This window comes from Bubalus kerabau, chromosome 17 (genome assembly GCF_029407905.1).
Source record: "Bubalus kerabau isolate K-KA32 ecotype Philippines breed swamp buffalo chromosome 17, PCC_UOA_SB_1v2, whole genome shotgun sequence".
NCBI classification, from domain to species: domain Eukaryota; kingdom Metazoa; phylum Chordata; class Mammalia; order Artiodactyla; family Bovidae; genus Bubalus; species Bubalus kerabau.
Window position 1 is genome coordinate 70169389 of NC_073640.1, and position 19336 is coordinate 70188724.

The window sequence follows — 19336 nt, forward strand, 5'->3', positions numbered from 1 at the left end:
AAACAAAGGAAACCTTTATATTTAAAAATTATATATAGTCATTTCTTAAATTCAGTGGCTTAAAATTTGATAGGTAAACTGGACCTAAATAAAACTGGTGCTGAAAGTTGCAGGATGCAGTTTTATTAACAAATGCCAGAAAAGTCCAACGTGTTCCATTCATTTCTTCCAGTAGATGGAGCTTATGGGTGTGAGGGCGCTTACTTGCAGAATCAGTTTGAAAGTTCACTTTGGAAAAAGTGGATTCTGTGTACAGCCAAGGCAAAGACATATATGCCAGTTACTTGGAATACATTTGTGAACTGGTATCCAGTAGGAAATTAGGGTTCAGTTTCACTGAGAAACTGGAAGGTGCCATGTAGAAATGCCTGAATTTTGGAATGGGGCATTCTGCTGGGTAAATCTGACACCTTTCTGATTCCCTTGATGCTTCCACAGAAGGGAGAACTACTTGAGTGCAGATAATGTGGAGATGCTCCAGATAAATGTAGAGAAGCCCTCCTTTAAAAAAAAAAAAAAAAAAAAGCATTGCCATCTCTGAAGGCAAGTTTTAAAATAACTTTTTTTTTTTTTAAGAATAACTATTTTCTTAAATTATCTATTTTTTGGTTGTGCTGGGTTTTCGTTTCTGCACATGGGCTTTCTCTAGTTCATTAAGCGGGAGCATTTTCCTTGTGGTGCAAAGGCTTCTCATTGTGTTGGCCTCTCTTGTTGCGGAGCACAGTCTCAGTAGTTGTGGCATACAGGTTTAGTTTTCCCTTGGCATGTGAACTCTTCTTGGACCAGAGATAGAACCTGTGTTCCCTGCATTGGCAGGCAGGTTCTCATCCACTGGACCACCAGGGAAGTCCTATCCATCTTCTTGCTTGGGCTGCTTCCAGGTGTTTTGCTACTGTGAATATTCTTGAAAATCTTGATATTAAAGAAGGCTTTTCTTTGGAAAGACCTCTGGGAGGTGGGCTATGAAACATAGCAAAAATACATGTATTGGAGTCTGCTCAGTTCCCCAGAACAGAGCTCTGAAACCTCTCGTATTTTCCTAAGAGATAAAAACACAATGATCATCTTCTGTTCTACTCTTTGGTTTTAGACTCTGGCTCCCGATACAGAAGCAATTAATGCTTTGAAATTTCTAGGATGAAAGAAGTGTCTTTTCATCTCTTAGTGAGGTGATGCTTGGTGGGTTCCTGGATGGCTTCAGGATGGGGGCTCATCACTGGAAAGAGCAAACCATGATTAGAAACTTGAAACATTTAGCTCCACTCCGCCATCCTTCTGGAAGTGGAGAGGGACTGGAATTAATCATGAATCATGCCTTTTGAAGTTCAGGACTTGGAGTTCTTCCCAGCTAAAGAACACATCCATGTGTTCTTGCCAGGAGGGTGGCAGGTCCCAACTCTACAGGGATAGAAGCTCCTGAGCTCAAAGACCCTTCCCAATCTCTCTGTACCTCTTCATCTGTAAGTTCATCTGTATCGTTTGGCATTTCCCTTCCGCAATGCCGGAGACCCGGGTTCGATCCCTGGGTCGGGAAAATTCCCTGGAGAAGGAAATGGCAACCCACTCCAGTATTCTTGCCTGGGAAATCCCATGGACACAGGAACCTGGTGGGCTACAGTCCACGGGGTCGCGAAGAGTCAGACACGACTGGGCGACTTCACTTTCACTTTCACTTACAATTTAGTAAACTGGTTAAGTAAGCATTTCCCTGACTTCTGGGAACTGTTCTAGCAAATAATCAAATTCAAGGAAAGTGATCAGAGGAAACTGATTTGCAACCAAATCGGACAGAATTTGTGGGTAATGGGGGAACCACTCTTTGCAACTGGCCTCTGAAGTGCGAGCCAGTCCTGTGGGACTGATCTTGACCTGAGGGGTTTGCACTAGGTACAGTTAGTGTCAGAAAGCCACCCAGGTGGTGTCACAGAGAACTGGTTGGTGTGAGAAAAAAAATCACACTTGTGGTATCAGAAGTGTTGAGTGTGGTTACTTGAAAAAAACACATGTGATTTCCCTGGTGGTTTAGTGGTTAAGAATCTGCCTTGCAATGCAAAGGACACTGGTTCAACTCCTGATGTGGGAAGATCCCACAAGCCACAGGGCAATTAACTCGATGCACCACAAGTACGGAGCCAGCACTCTAGAGTCTGTGCTCTGCAGCAAGAGAAGCCACCACAGTGAGAAGCCTGGGCACCTCAACTAGAGGGTAGACCCCATTCTCTGCAATGAGAGAAAGCCTGCAAGAAGCAACAAAGACCCAGCACAGCCAAACATAGGAGTAAATGAAAAAAAAAAAAAGATACAGGCACACCAGTTTTCAACACTGTTTACGATAATCAAGACATGGAAGCCTCCTAAGTGCTGCCAACACATGAATGGATAAAGAAGACATGGGATATATTTGTTGTTGTTTGGTCACTCAGTCTTATCAGATGTTTTGCAACCCCATGGACCATAGCCCAGCAGGCTTCACTGTCCATGGGATTTTCCAGGCAAAAATACTGGAGTGGGTTGGCATTTCCTTCTCCAGAGGATCATTCTGACCCAGGGATTGAACCCACATCTTCTGCATTGCAGGTGGATTCTTTACTGCTGAGGCACCAAGGAAGCCTGTGGTATGTATGTGTGTGTGTGTGTGTGTGTGTGTGTGTGTGTATTCGTTTTGGACTCTCTGCAACTCCATGGACTGTAGCCCACCAGGCTCCTCTGTCCATGGGATTTCCCAGGCAACAATACTGGAGTGGGTTGCCATTTCCTACTCCAGGGGATCTTCCTGACCCAAGGATCAAACCCATGTCTCCTGTGTCTCCTGAACTGCAGGCTCATTCTTTACCTGCGGAGCCCTTTGGGAAGCCCATATATATATATGAAATATTCAGCCATAAAAAGAATGAATTTCTGCCATTTACAACAATATGGATGGGCCTAGAGAGTGTTATGCTTAGTGAAATAAATCAGTGAAAGATACTCTGCTATCAGTCATGTGTGGAATCTAAAACTGAATTAAGAGAATGTATATGACAAAAAAGAAACAGACTTACAGAGAGAAAACTGTGCTTATAGTGGGAAGAGGGGAAGAGGGAGGAAAAAGATAGGGGAAAGGATGCATAGAGACAAACTACTATGTGAAAAATAAATAAGCAACCAGGATATATTGTACAGCATAGGAAAATATAGCCACTGTTTTGTGATAACTTTAAATGAAATATAATCTATAAAAATATTGCATCACCATTGTATTGAGTCACACCTGAAACTAATATAATATGGTAAATCAACTATACTTCAATAAGAAAAAAAGAGTGTTGAGTATGGTAGCAGCGTAAGAGTAAAGGAAAAACACAAGTATTTCTCCGATTCCTGGAGGCAAACATTTTCAAATTGATTTTTATCCATTACCGCATCATTAGCATTATAAAAGATCTTGGATGTCCACGTCTTCCGAAATGCTTAGTATTGTGACTAGGCTGATTTTAATACCTGTCCTTTGAGTACAGTTTATTGGAGTCAGCAAGTAAGATAAATAAATTTTTTTTTTTCCAAAAAAGATTTTTCTCTCCCTCCTCTACTTAGGCAACACGGTTAGGTTTTGCAGGTTAAATGCGCAGTCGACACGTCTCCTTGACAAACCAGTTGCCTGTCTGACTCCACTTGGCACCATGCTGCTATGTCACTTCAGTCGTGTCCGACTCTGTGCGACCCCATAGATGGCAGCCCACTAGGCTCCTCTGTCCCTGGGATTCTCCAGGCAAGAATACTGGAGTGGGTTGCCATTTCCTTCTCCAATGCATGAAAGTGAAAAGTGAAAGTGAAGTCGCTCAGTCGTGCCCAACTCTTAGCGACCCCATGGACTGCAGCCTACCAGGCTCCTCCATCGATGGGATTTTCCAGGCAAGAGTACTGGAGTGGGTTGCCATTGCCTTCTCCACTTGGCACCATACAGGTATGGAAATTATAAACAGAAAGAGTACAGGGCCTCCACCAGCTCCAATCCCAGTGGTTATAGGTAGAGTTCAGCAATACAAAGGTGGGCTCCCGCTGATCACCTCCTGTGCATTCGGCTGAGGTGGAGACTCTGCTGTGAGTCCAGATTAGCACATTTGGGGAGTTTCTGTGTGTATTTATTTTATTTATTATTTTTGTCTGTGTTAGGTTTTCCTTGCTGCGACTGTTTTCTCTAGTTACGTGAGTGGGTTCTACAGTGCGGGCTCAGAAGTTGTGGTACCCAAGCTTAGTTGCTCCGCTGCATGTGGGATCTTCCAGAACCATGGATCGAATCCGCGTCCCGGCATTTGCGGGCGGATTCTTAACAACTGGGCGCTGGGGAAGTCTGGGAGTTTCTGCAGACACACAGCTTCTACAAAACCTATGACCCCTGTAGCGAAAGCATGGAGTCTTAACCACTGGACCACCAGGGAAGTCTCATGACAATGTTTTTATAGGGTGAACTACATTTAAAGTTATTACAGTTTTTTAAGGAATCTCCACACTGTTCTCCATAGTGGCTGTACTAGTTTGCATTCCCACCAACAGTGTAAGAGGGTTCCCTTTTCTCCACACCCTCTCCAGCATTTATTATTTGTAGACTTTTGGATCGCAGCCATTCTGACTGGTGTGAAATGGTACCTCATAGTGGTTTTGATTTGCATTTCTCTGATAATGAGTGATGTTGAGCATCTTTTCATGTGTTTGTTAGCCATCTGTATGTCTTCTTTGGAGAAATGTCTATTTAGTTCTTTGGCCTATTTTTTGATTGGGTCATTTATTTTTCTGGAGTTGAGCTGTAGGAGTTGGAGCCTATTATACAGAGTGAAGTAAGCCAGAAAGAAAAACACCAATACAGTATACTAACGCATATATATGGAATTTAGAAAGATGGTAACAATAACCCTGTGTACGAGACAGCAAAAGAGACACTGATGTATAGAACAGTCTTATGGACTCTGTGGGAGAGGGAGAGGGTGGGAAGATTTGGGAGAATGGCATTGAAACATGTAAAATATCATGTATGAAACGAGTTGCCAGTCCAGGTTCGATGCACGATACTGGATGCTTGGGGCTAGTGCACTGGGACGACCCAGAGGGATGCTATGGGGAGGGAGGAGAGAGGAGGGTTCAGGATGGGGAACACATGTATACCTGTGGCAGATTCATTCTGATATTTGGCAAAACTAATACAATTATGTAAAGTTTAAAAATAAAATAAAATTTAAAAATAAATAAATAAAAAATAAAGTTATTACAAACTAATGGCCATATTTCTCCGTGCTGCGGAGAACTTTACCTCGCTTAGGTGGCTGCCAGGCAGGTTTCCCTAACTCTAGCTTGCACAGATGTGGAAACTACAGTAACCAGAGGGCAATGTGCCGAAAGGTGGTGGAGTTGAGCCAATTAAAGCCCAGGACTGAAGTATTTCCCTGCGTGTGCTTGGCGTGGGGGCGGGACTTCCGGCGTCCTCCTTGTGGCGGTCGTTTTGGATGGTCTGAGGTCAGATTTGGAGAAGGAAATGATAATCCACTTCATTATTCTTTCCTGGGGAATCCCATGGACAGAGGAGCATGGCAGGCCATGGCCCATAGGGTCGCAGAGAGTCGGACACGACTGAAGCGACTCAGCACGCACTCACGCAGGTCAGATTGCCAGCTTAGAGTTTCAGAGCCAGGGATCCTAAAAAAGGAGCCGGAGGCTTCCACAGAGGCCGGTCCAAGACTTGGCGGCGGCACACCTCGTGAAAGTGAAAGTCGTTCAGTCGTATCCGACTCTTTGCGACCCCATGGACTCTATAGTCCATGGAATTCTCCAGGCCAGAATACTGGAGTGGATAGCCGTTCCCTTCTCCAGGGGATCTTCCCAACCCAAGGATGGAACCCAGGTCTCCCACATTGCAGGCTGGATTCTTTACCGGCTGAGCCACCAGGTGGCGTACGTCAGGGCGACCCAGAACAGGCAGAGATCCAGATCTCCCCGCCTTACAGACTCCGCTGCGCTCCAGCGGGGCGGCGATGCTGAGGGACCCACCACAGGGTAAACGAAACGTTCGTCCTCCGAGGAGTCACCGCCCTCGCCACACCAGACTAAACCCCCCAGTGACCGCAGCCCAGGCTGTAAGGTATAATTCAAGACGAGGCAATGAAGAAAGGAAGACGACCTCAACGGAAACAGGTTACCTTTATTCAGGCAAGGAGGGGCGACTGTCAGTCTAACGACCAGGCTGAGCACGTGAGGGATCAGGGAGGCTTCATATTTAAGGGGAGGTTTTGCAGAAGCTATACGGGAAGATTTAGTCAGGTGGGGCATTCTGGGTAATCTTTAGCTGAGATGGCAGTTTGTGGATGAACAGAGGCGGGGGGTGGGGGAGTCCAGGGGGTGGAGGCTCCCAGGCTAATGCAATCTGCCCGGAGTATCTGGGTGGGACTTAAAGTTCAGTTTTGTCATCCCCGAAGTCAGGTAGTTCAGCAAGGGCCCTTGAGATCGTTATGTTCTTTTCTAGGCCCGAGGACTCCTTCACTCCAGACCCTGAAGTCATAAAAGGATGGGGGAAAAGGGCACCATATCTCTTTGGCTACTTCGTGATGGGTCGGGGCCACAGCTCTGGGTCTGAAACAGAGGATTGTACTAGGGCCCAGGGTCCCCTTTTTCTGGTGTCGAGGTGAAGCTCTCAAGAATGGTCTTGACCTGGTCTCGAGAGATGGCCCAAATCCGATCTTGGAGAAACCTTTGAAAGAGATTGAAGAAACAGGGTCCAAATAAGAGGAGTAAGATAATAAGTACTAATGGTCCCAACAAGAGATAAGAAAGCCTTCCTCAGCGATCAATGCAAAGAAATAGAGGAAAACAACAGAATGGGAAAGACTAGAGATCTCTTCAAGAAAATTAGAGATACCAAGGGAACATTTCATGCAAAGATGGGCTCGATAAAGGACAGAAATGGTATGGACCTAACAGAAGCAGAAGGTATTAAGAAAAGGTGCCAAGAATACACAGAGAACTGTACAAAAAAAGATCTTCATGACCCAGATAATCACGATAGTGTGATCACTGACCTAGAGCCAGACATCCTGGAATGTGAAGTCAAGTGAGCCTTAGAAAGCATCACTACGAACAAAGCTAGTGGAGGTGATGGAATTCCAGTTGAGCTATTTCAAATCCTGAAAGATGATGCTGTGAAGGTGCTGCACTCAATATGCCAGCAAATTTGGAAAACTCAGCAGTGGCCACAGGACTGGAAAAGGTTAATTTTCATTCCAATCCCAAAGAAAGGCAATACCAAAGAATGCTCAAACTACCGAACAATTGCAGTCATCTCACACGCTAGTAAAGTAATGCTCAAACTTCTCCAAGCCAGGCTTCAGCAATACATGAACCGTGAACTTCCAGATGTTCAAGCTGGTTTTAGAAAAGGCAGAGGAACCAGAGACCAAATTGCCAGCATCTGCTGGATCATCAAAAAAGCAAGAGAGTTCCAGAAAAACATCTATTTCTGCTTCATTGACTATGCCAAAGCCTTTGACTGTGTGGATCACAATAAACTGTGGAAAATTCTGAAAGAGATGGGAATACCAGACCACCTGACCTGCCTCTTGAGAAATTTGTTTGCAGGTCAGGAAGCAACAGTTAGAACTGAACATGGAACAACAGACTGGTTCCAAATAGGGAAAGGAGTACGTCAAGGCTGCATATTGTCACCCTGCTTATTTAACTTATATGCAGAGTACATCATGAGAAACGCTGGGCTGGAAGAAGCACAAGCTGGAATCAAGATTGCCGGGAGAAATATCAATAACCTCAGATATGCAGATGACACCACCCTTATGGCAGAAAGTGAAGAGGAACTAAAAAGCCTCTTGATGAAAGTGAAAGAGGAGAGTGAAAAAGTTGGCTTAAAACTCAACATTCAGAAAACGAAGATCATGGCATCTGGTCCCATCACTTCATGGGAAATATATGGGGAAACAGTGGGAACAGTGTCAGACTTAATTTTTGGGGGCTCCAAAATCACTGCAGATGGTGACTGCAGCCATGAAATTAAAAGACGCTTACTCCTTGGAAGAAAAGTTATGACCAACCTAGATAGCATATCGAAAAGCAGAGATATTACCTTGCCAACAAAGGTCCGTCTAGTCAAGGATATGGTTTTTCCAGTGGTCATGTATGGATGTGAGAGTTGGACTGTGAAGAAAGCTGAGCGCCGAAGACTTGATGCTTTTGAACTGTGGTGTTGGAGAAGACTCTTGAGAGTCCCTTGGACTGCAAGGAGATCCAACCAGTCCATTCTGAAGGAGATCAGCCCTGGGATTTCTTTGGAAGGAATGATACTAAAGCTGAAACTCCAGTACCTTGGTCACCTCATGCGAAGAATTGACTTATTGGAAAAGACTCTGATGCTGGGAGGGATTGGGGGCAGGAGAAGAAAGGGATGACAGAGGATGAGATGGCTGGATGGCATCACTGACTCAATGGACGTGAGTCTGAGTGAACTCCGGGAGTTGGTGATGCACAGGGAGGCCTGGCGTGCTGCAATTCATGGGGTCGCAAAGAGTCGGACACGACTGAGCGACTGAACTGAAGTGAATGGTCTCAAGAAAGGGAGCAACCAAGGGAGGGCCAGTTGGAACAGGCTTAAGGAGTGGAAAGATTTTGTTAACTCTTTTTTGCGGTGTTGGATTCTGTCTCTTAAGTTCCCACGTTGCAGGCCGGATTCTTTGCCAGCTGAGCCACCAGGCGGCATACCTCGGGGCGACCCAAAACAGGCAGAGATCCAGATCTCTGCGCCTTATAGACTCTGCTCCATACAAAGTCCAATGGCAGTGGTGGTGATGCTAAGGGACCCACCACAGGTAAACGAAACGTTCATCCTCCCACCACCCTTGCCACACCAGACACTAAATCCCCAAGTGCCTGCAGCCCAGACTCCAGGGTCCAGGATGGTGGGGCCGTCGTGGCTGGAGCCTTGTGTCTGACAGACAGTGTGAGGGCTCAGACACTTCAAGCTCATCTGTGTCCTGGGCTCGCCAAGGGTTCTAAACGTCCTGAGCTAAGGATGCTGGCCATGGTTGTCTCAAATTCTCAAATGACCTCCCTTTTCCCACAGATTTCTGTACCGTGGAATCACTTAGTGATAGTTCTTCCTGCAGTTTATTTCAGGCTCTCCTTAGTCCTTACCCCACTCTTATGGTCTCTGGACGCTGTTAGCATCCTGGTATTGATCTGCCGCTCTTCCGGGCCTTGGGCTTGGGGACCATGAACACATTCCAGGCCTAGAGTTATATAGAGTGGTTTCCATTGTTGGCGACCAGTCGAATGAGATAAGGAAAGTACCAGCTTAGGCATAAGTACCAGAAAGTACAAAGTCCTGGAAGAGGCGTAGAGATGGTTCAGGGACCTGCAGGTATCTTTTCTTTCTCGTGGGACTTGGAGCAGCGGAGCAGGAGGTAGTTCTGGAACTGCCTTGTGAGAATTGGATGTCTCCTCTGGAGGTGGTGGCTCAGACAGTAAATAAATCTGGCCTGCAATGCAGAAGACCGGGGATTGGAACCCTGGGTCGGGAAGATCCCTGGGTCGAGAAGATCCCTTTGAGTAGGGAATGGCAACCCACTCCAGTATTCTTGCCGGGAGAATTCCATGGACAGAGGAGCCTGATGGGCTATAGTCCATGGGGTTGCAAAGAGTGGGACACGACTGAGCGACTGATACTTTCTGAAGGTGTTGGGAACATTGAGAGATTTGGAGCAGTGGAGACAGGTGATCTGCCCCAGGTCACAACACGCTCTGTGTTGCTGCAGCATTGAGAACAGTACTGGCCTCAGGGTGGTGATCAGAAGGGCAAGAAGAATACTGCTATAGTCTGGGTGAGGCTACTGGTTGCTGGCCTAGGGTGGTGGCCGTGGGAGAAGTGGCTGAATTCTGGATTGGGGTTTTAGGTATGGCAACTTGGATTTTCTTATTTTGAAGTTGAAAGGAGAGGTAGGAGTCATGGGTCAAGTGAAAGTTTGGTTTTTTCATCTGAAGCCTCCACCAACTGAGATGGGGAAGTCCATAAACATGGTAATTTTCATTGGAGATATCAGAAGTTTTATTCTTGGCCCTTAAGGGCATGAGATGTTTCAGAGGACAGTTTGTGCGCATATGGAACTCTGAGGAGGAGTTTGGGATGCAGGCTTATCCAAAAGGTAGTAGAGAGTGTGTAGACAAGGGAGGAGTTGTAGATTATAGGAAATCCTGGTCAGGATGATAATGGTAATAATAGCCCAGGAAGAAGAGGGAAGGTCTGAGGACTGGATTTCTTGCTTGAACCCCTGGTTATGGGAGGTGCGTGTCACTGCACAGGTGAGGGAGGTGGTCACAGAGGGTTGTGAGGGCAAATGGTTTGGCATGCAACCAAGGTCTCTGAGGGATCGGTGGGTGTGAGTTGGATGCAGATGCATCATCAGGAGTATTTCAAAGAAGCTGGTGCTGTACCAACTCACCAGGATTTTGTGGTAACCCTTGGTGGGCTTGGAGTGTTCTAGTCTGGCTACCAGATCAGATCTGAGACACAAATAGTCATCTGGAAAACTCACAGATGGTGCAAAGGGCAGGTGCTGGGCCTTGAATGAGGGTTAGGTGGTGAGAGGAAAGCTGTGACTGGTGAGGGTTCTTCAAATTCAGCACAAGTGGAGGCGGCCATGGGTATCTGAGAGCTGATGTGGTTCTCAGTAGATGAGGTTGAAGCAAGGGGCAGTCAAGGAAGGAGGCTTTCATGGTAGGACTCTAGGCTGCCTTTGTCAGTGGGGACCTTTACTGTCTCAGGTAGAACTTGATCATGTTTGAGCTTGGCAAACATTGTATAGATCACATATGCTGAGTTACGAAAGGAGATGCCAAGGAGATGATTATGGCATAAAGCAGGAGGGGCCTGCGGCTATGGGAGTGCAGTTGTGAGAGAGTTGTGGTGGGGAGAGTGCTGTACACATGGAGAGCGAACTTGATCTCGTGGCTTCAGGGCCTTGGTATTGGCCTAAGAGTGAAGGGTGAGAGCCCATTTTTGGTGGTGTCTGGGAGAAAATCTGGGAAACACATGGGGAATTGCCTGAAAAGAGTGAGGCTTCATGTGCCAAATCCAGAGCTTAGGTGGCATCTATCTGCTCATCTGCCTGTTGTTGAGGGTTGACACAGTGATCAGTAGGACCATGATGAGACAGTGGGTATCAGTGCCACCTCAGCTTGGAAATCTTCACCATCATGGGAAAGGGACAGGCTAAGCAGGTGATGGACTGGGAAGGTAGTGAAATTAGAATCCGAGGGAGAAAGCTGGTCATGAAATGAGCTATCCCCATCATGGCAAGGCTGTGTGACCTTTGAAGTTGCAGCATACAGCTGTGGGAGCAAAGTGTGGTTCAAAGAATGATGTGCTGGGGAGGGAGGTGGGAAGGGGGTTCAGGATGGGGAACACATGTATACTCATGACTGATTCATGTCAATGTATGGCAAAAAACACTACAATATTGCAAAGTAATTAGCCTCCAATTAAAATAAATAAATTAACTAAAACATTTTTTTTTTTAAAGAAAGGAAAAAAATATCCTGCTTGCAAGGTGGGCCAGGAGCCTGGAATCTTGAATAATAAAATTTCCTACACTGATTAAAACAAAACAAAACAAAGAATGATGTGCATATGAAGAGGTAGTGTGAACTAATGGCCCCAGGACCCTGTTGTGGGGATATAAGGGTGAAGGAAGGACCAGTGTCAGATCATTACACCCTCCCTGTGGCTAGCCTATCTCCCTAACATATGTTCGTTACACCTACCTTATTGACAAGATCATGTGCCCTACATCCCAGACCCAGAGGTCAGATGTCACCTCTCTGCTCATCTGCCTGTTGATGTGGGAAAATACAGTATCAGTGGGACTATAAGGAGAGTGACTCTAATGGCATCAAGGATATCTCCTCTGAATTCTTGGGAAGTAAAGTGAGCAGAGGATAAATTGGGGAGGGGGGCAGGGAGGGGACAGGGCAGGGGGAACGTGGCACAGTGAACTTGGAATCCTAGGAGAGAAGCTGATGGTGGAATGAACTATCTCCATTATGACAGGGTATGAGATTTGAGGATGTGGCCATTGACTTCTCCCAGGAGGAGTGGGGGCTCCTGGATGAGGCTCAGATACTCCTGTACTACAGTGTGATGCTGGAAAACTTTGCACTTGTAGCATCCCTGGGTAAGACCTTCACACCCTTCCTCGTGTTCTGAGATGATGTCCTGTTTTCCCCTTTTCCCCTGAATTAACATTGTCTTTCCCACGGCTGGACCACAGGCTCTGCTGACTTCCTCTGCTTTCTTGTCGGATGTGCTGTGGATGCCAGCACTGAGCTGTGTGTAGTGCTCTGAGCAATGGACTCCCCAAGCAGCCTTAACACCTGTTGCCTCCAGAAGTGCAGAGAGGGGTCTGGGAGTCAGGAGTCTAGCAGGCCACCTAATGAATCCCATCCTGCTTGCTGTCTCCCTGTGGAGTGACTACATCCAGATCCTCGGCCGGAGTCCAGCTCCAGCAGCCAGGGAATCAGCCTGAAGAGATGAGTGGTGTCGGCAGAGAATTGATGCAGCCTCTGACTCAAGGTGTGGGACTGCATGTTTATTTCAAGCATCAGGTTTTCTTTTATACTTTGACAAAAGCATTAGGTCAGAGGTTTGACATTTTCAGCTCCCCCTGACCCAGATTTATTATCTTCATAAATCATTGTTGCCCTTCAACCAGAATTACATTGTAACTCATGCTTATATCTGGGCTGCATACCACATCTCTCAGTTTATTTCTTATCTTTCTAAATCCTGCTTGCCCCTAGTATCCTAAGCTCACTATCTCCTAAAAAAGCTTCTAGCTATTCTTAATTATTCCTAAACCCTAAGCTCAGCAAACTTCCTTTGTCATAAACATTCCCCCCACAAACAGGTCTCAGATAACAATCCTTCCCATGGCCTCAAGCTGAGGCCTACATGCTCATCCTGGAACATTCTTTGTAAAGATCCTTGAACAAATGTCAATGCTTACTTTATGGATTATTTTCTGGGCACAACTGCAGAAGGCTTTGTGCTTTCTCATGCTTCTCTCAAGAACAATAAGCACCTTAACATTCTTTCCAGCCAACTCAACCGAAGAAAGGAAAAAACAAGTCAGAATCACAAGACCTGCAGGATGACGAGAGGGGGTTGGGGCCATGCCTCCATTTTGTCAGTAATGCCTTATGCAGCTCCCGACACCTGGCCTCCAGTTCTTCCCCCTTCTCCTAGCTAAGAGTTCTTTGTGACTGCTTGTGCCGGGTCATGGTCATTACTTACATGAACCATGGGCTGTTCTTGGAAAACTCTCTTCAGTTGTTATTTGTAATGTTTTCTTTACTGAATACTGTCAATGCCTAGTTGCTCAAAGCCAGTGCTAGCCACTCACTTATGCTACAATCTTTTATAAGACTTGAAGTATTAAGGTTCTGAGTAGTTACACAGTGGAGGGTACAGAGAGAATCCTAGTTCTTTCAGACTAGACATGGTGAGATGGTCTCAGCAGAGAGCCTCCTGGGCCTGGGGCGTGGCAGCTGGAGGAGGCTTTGTTTTCACATCAAATCAGGAACCTGCCCTGTGTCCAGTAGTGCCTTTGGCCATACCTCATTTCTGCCTTTTCCCCATACCTGACACTTTGCTGTCTTATTTCATCTGTGACTTCCGGTTCCTGACCACTTTCACCTTTGTAGCTTCCATGGATCACCTGTTCCTCTGCACTGCTCCCTCTGCAGTGTTCTCCCACATTGACCTGCATGTGTATCATGAGGTGTGCACATATCCTTAAATAGCCCTTGAGTCCTGGTCACTCAGTTCCAGTTGAATTTTACCAGGGCAGGACACAACCAGCTTTCCCCACAGCAGAAGGTTTTTGGCAGAGAAAAGAGTTGGAGACCTTGCCTCCGTGCCATGTGGTGCACCCCATCCTTGTGTCCTTTGTCTGGTTAGGTCTCCCCTATTCTATGATCTTCACAGGCCTGCCCACTGCTGCCAAGCAACCACTTCCTCATTTTGCCCCCAGCTCCCTGTTTTTAGAAAAAACCCATGATTCATTCTCAGTTGTGTCTGACACACCTTTGTAATGGGTCTTTCCTCTCCCACCAAAGTCAACATGCATTTCCTCAGCGTTTCTCTGCTTTCAGGTTGTTGCCATGGAACAGAAGATGAAGAGGCCCCTTCTGAGCAAAGTTTATCTGTAGAATCAGAATCACAGGTCGGGGTTTCTAAGGCAGGTCCATCCACCCAGAAGATCCACCCCTGTGAGATGTGTGTCCCCATTTTAAAAGATACTTTGCACCAAGCTGAGCACTGAACAGTATACTCTTTTCAGAAACCAGACTGGGGTAGTACATGTTTGAGACACTTCCGTTCCAGTTCAGACTTTCACTGACAGCAGAGGGATGACAGTGGAGAGAAGCCCTGGGAAAGAGATGTGGAGAGGAGATTTGTGACGAGCTGCCACCTCTTTGTGTCAGGGAAGCCTTTCACCGACAGGGAAGACGGGGAGGACTGCCCAGCCACCTTGGGCCTTCTCCAGCACCAGGCCACAATCAACAATGAGGAATCGCAGAGTGGCCGGAAGAGTGGGCAGGCCTTTCACAGTGAAAAAAGTCATTACAAGTGTGGTGAATGTGAAAAAGTTGACAGCCACAACCACAATCTTGTTCAAGATCAAAGTGTCTGCTCTAAAGAAGGACTTTATCAGTGTAACAAATGTACTAAAGGCTTCAACCGCAACTACAGACTTGTTCAGCACCAGCAAATTCACACTGGACAAAGGCCATATGAGTGTGGTGAATGTGGGAAATTCTTTAGCCAAATCTCTGGCCTTGTTAAACACCAGAGAATTCACAGTGGTACAGAGCCTTCTGGATGCAAAGAATGTGGAAAATTATTTACCCACAACTTAGTCTTACAAAACACCAGAGAATTCACACTGGAGAAAGGACTTGTGAATGCAGAAAAGTCTTCAGTCACAAATCCAAACTCATTCACCAACAGAGACAACTTACTGGAGGAATTCATTCTAAGTGTGGTGAATGTAGGAAATTATTTTGCTACAAATCCAAGCTCATTGAACTCCAGAGAGTTCACACTAAAGAAAGACCTCATGAATGCACCAAATGTGGCAAGACTTTTAGACACAGCTCTAGCCTTTTCTGGCACCAGAGTTCACACTGGGGAAAGGCCTTATGAATGCAGTGAATGTGGGAAATCTTTTAGCTACAAATATGATCTCATTCAACACCAGAGAATTCACAGTGGAGAAAGGCCTTATGTGTGCAGTGAATGTGGAAAGTCCTTTAGAAAGTTGTCTAACCTCATTTAACACTGGAGTGTTCATACTGGTGAAAGACCATATGAGTGCAGTGTTTGTGAAAAATCCTTTAGTCGCAAATTTGTCTTCATTGAACATCAGAGAGTTCACACTGGAGAAAGACCTTTTGAGTGCACTGAATGTGGAAAATCCTTTACCCAAAAATCTGAGCTCATTCAACATCAGAGAATTCATTCTGGCACAAGACCTTATGAGTGCAGTGAATGTAGGAAATCTTTTAGACAACACTCTGGCCTTATTCACCACCAGAGAATTCATTCTGGAGAAAAGCCAAATGAGTGTAATGAATGTGGAAAATCCTTTAGCCAAAATGCTAGCCTTATTCAACATCAGAGAGTCCACACTGGAGGAAAGCCATATGAGCGTAACGAATGTGTAAAATCCTTTAGCCGAAGTGATAGCCTCATTCAACACCAGAGAGGTCACACTGGTGAGAGGCCTTATGAATGCAGTGACTGTGAGAAATCCTTTAGCTGGAAATCTAGCCTCCTTAGACACCAGAGAGTTCACACTGGAGAAAAGTCTTAAATGTTCAGGGAATGTTTTATTTCCTCATTCAGGATAACAACACTGGAGGAGCCTGTGTGAGAGCCATTTACCTGAATTTAAACCTCTCTAATTCAAGCATATATCATGCAAGATTCCTCATAAGTTTTGGTTACATCTGCAACTTTCAGGAAATGCATTGTACTTTCTAACCTGCCCAGAGCTGTTAGATTTATGTCACACTCAGTTTCTGACTGAAGCCATTTCACCTCTCTAGATCAGTCACCACTCCAATAGTCTCAGGAAAACTGACCTCTGTGTTCTCGCATTTGCTTGAGGAAGTTATAAATAGCCCAGGTCCTTAGCCAGATCACCATTCCTTTCTGATTTTTCAGGGAATGGACCTGACCCAGTTTTAGCCCAAAGAACCTATACTCAGCTTTCTAAGAAGAACTACTTTTTTCAGGGACCACCAGGGTCCAGCCCCAGCAGGATCCAGGGATACCCTCAGGATGAACGGCGTCAGCGAGAGAGAGAATAAAGAAAGAGGCTGATATTCCTTGGTTTACACAGAAAGCCAATAAAGCCCTTGACATGGGACTTGCTCTGTTCACAGAGGCCACAGGCGCCCCCTCGATGGAGTGAAAATGCAGAGCACTTTCTCGATTGGGTCTTAGAAGCCCGGGCAGAAAAGTGAACTCAGAGAGCCTCTGCACTCCAGGGGATCAGCCTGAAAAAAGAAGAGAGAGAGAGAAAGAAAGGAAAAATGACACAGAGAGACCAAGCTTAGGTGGAACAGGGTCTGCAGCTTTATTTTCAAAAAGAGCTTTTATACCTTGAGTTACACATTTCCAGAAGTGAAAGATGTAGAGTCATGCAGAGTCAGCTCAACAATACATCTGTTTAACCCTTATCGAAACCAGGATGTTTTCTGCATACCTTTCCACTTACAAAGGTTTTTTCATTATCTTCTGGCTCGGAGACCTGTTAACATTTTATGACCCTTTTCTGATAAAGGTTGGTCAACCAGAAAACTTGTTTTTCCTTTAAAGTGTTTTTTCTTTATTTTTCCAATCAGTGTCACCCTCATAAAGTACTAAATAAAGTTACATTCTTATGGAGCAAAGGTGCAGTGGGTTACAACAAAGAAAGAACTTATTAACTCAAAGGTCTTATGTTGCTATTGTCAAGACTACTACTTGCTTTTCTACATTCTAACTATATTAACTAATGCACTTCCAGGCACACAATGGGTAAGGGATATGGAGACTTGGCAGCAAACTTTGGCTCAACAATGAAGCCGTTCACCAGTATTATCTAATAATTTTTCACCCCTCAAAGGGCTCTATGCCCATTAGGACTTTTAGAATGCCTTAGGCTTCCCATGTGTTTCATGTTTGGGAAGTTGTGAACAATCATGTGCATTAGTTGCAAGGGTGTTGGGGATTTTCTCCCTGGGACTTGGAAGTGACGAACCTGAAAGAAGGACACTTGGACAGTCTCTTGCAAGGACTGACAAGTTTATTTCTGCAGTCAAGCTTTTTTATAGAAGCAGGAACAAAGAGCTTAAAGTATACGGTCAGCAGAGCACATACGAAGTTAACACATAATCAGTAAAAACATTTCAAGGACAGCGCACTCTAAATGACTCATGGGCTTATCCCACAACCCGCTTTCACAAGTAACATCCCTATCAACTCTTGGCGCCAAGCATAACCAAAGGCAGGAGATGTTTTTCTGTCTGCAGTGCAAAGCCAGGTATTTCTGGCCCTTCACCATTTTTCCAAGGACTTTCTCCTTTTATGGCTATTTTGCACTACGCTTCCCAACATATCCTCCTTTTGTTTTTAAATTAAGCACGGCGGCTGCTAGTTGGACTCCATTGTGGGAGGCATGGAGTCTTGAGTAGAGACTTCTGTATCCCATAATCAAGGACAAAAAGAGCAGGGTGATTAATACATATATGAAAATATTGCTTCCTGAAAGCCAAGCTCTAGGGTCTAGAGACGATAGGGTTTTGGTTAAAGTATCATAGAATTGAGTGCTATACAATTCTCTAGGTACCCCAACTTGAAAATTAGCAACTTGTTGTTTCAACAAATTGATGTCTAAACTTGAGTTATTTGTGAGATCCTGCAAATGCGCCTTAACCTTATTCCAAGGATATTCAGTGCTATTATAGGGCATGTTAGTCAGACAAAAAGTAGTAAAATTCCAGTGACAGCGTATATGTGTTTGGAAAGCCAGTTGCTGCACTTGATCTCCTAAGTGGATAACTACAGTTTATAACTCATTAATTCATGTTTGTAATTGCTGATCTATTTGAGCTTGTCGAGTCCAAAGATCATGCGAGTCTTTGTGCCAAGCAGTGATAAAATCATGATTTTGTATAGAATTATGTAAAGCCATACCGGACAAAGTTCCTACAGTCACAATGGAGATAAGGCTTAAGATGCCTGCAATAATCCACCCAATGATGCGCTTAGATCGCCTAAGCCTAGTTTTCAACAATACAGAAAGAAATATAGAATCAGTCCAAGGCTCAATTAAGTTTACGGGAAGCCATAACTCAGATCTTTGTTCAGCGCAATGCTAGCATTGTGATATGAAATGGTGTGATTAAGGCAGGTATACAATGCACATGCAGTACAATTGGCAATCTTGGCTGATAAGTCAATATCAAAATGCCCTACAATAAACAAGTACAGAAGGTGAACACACGATTGAGTATAGCCAGTACTATTATATAGGAAGGTATAATTAGAAGGACGAAACACACCCATAGTCCCATAAACATTAGCAAAGTGCTCTAAAGCTGCTGGAATTTTTCCAAGTGTGCCATTGCTTTGGCCCCACAATGGGGACGACAATCCTGGGTCGTGGGGGTAATAAGCCCCTGTTATACCAATTCAGCAATATGTCCTTATCAGTCCAGAAACTTGTCTTAGATTTATGAAAGCCTCCAATGTTTGATCTATTAAACCAGGAGCAGTTATGATGTTCCTCTTGCTCTTCAGTGTCTGCTCAGCCTGACGAGTCATGTTTTTTCACTTGAGCCCATGTCGGGTAAGGATTCAGACGATGGCATTTCCTCATTGGCTCCTCCAGGGTCATTGATGAGACCCTTTGCGTCAACTTCGTCACTTCCCGAGGGAGTCTGGTCTTGGGGTCCTTCTTGGTAGCAGACATGGCAAAAGGGAACCCAGATTTCCTCTCCATCTGCAATGACAAGAACATAACCCCTGCCTAGGAGTCGTAAGATTCCTGGCAGCCACTGATTAAATTGCTTATACCATATTGGTGTATTGATTTCTAATTTGCTGTTTTTGTCTTCTGTAAAATGTCTATCTGCACGAGTGTCAGAATTATTTTTTTGTTAAGTTTAGTTAAAGATAATAGTAATTGAGGGTTCATGGGATAAGAAGTGTATCTCCTCTTCCATATTCCCCCTTTCTGTTTTAATAAATGAGTTTTAGGGT

The 19336-nt window shown here is 45.1% G+C and overlaps 1 pseudogene; it reads left to right on the top strand.

Moving 5' to 3' along the window:
• The first annotated feature begins 12076 nt into the window (after positions 1–12076).
• LOC129630778 (zinc finger protein 154-like) lies at positions 12077–16974 on the top strand (annotated as a pseudogene).
• Positions 16975–19336: the final 2362 nt, after the last annotated feature.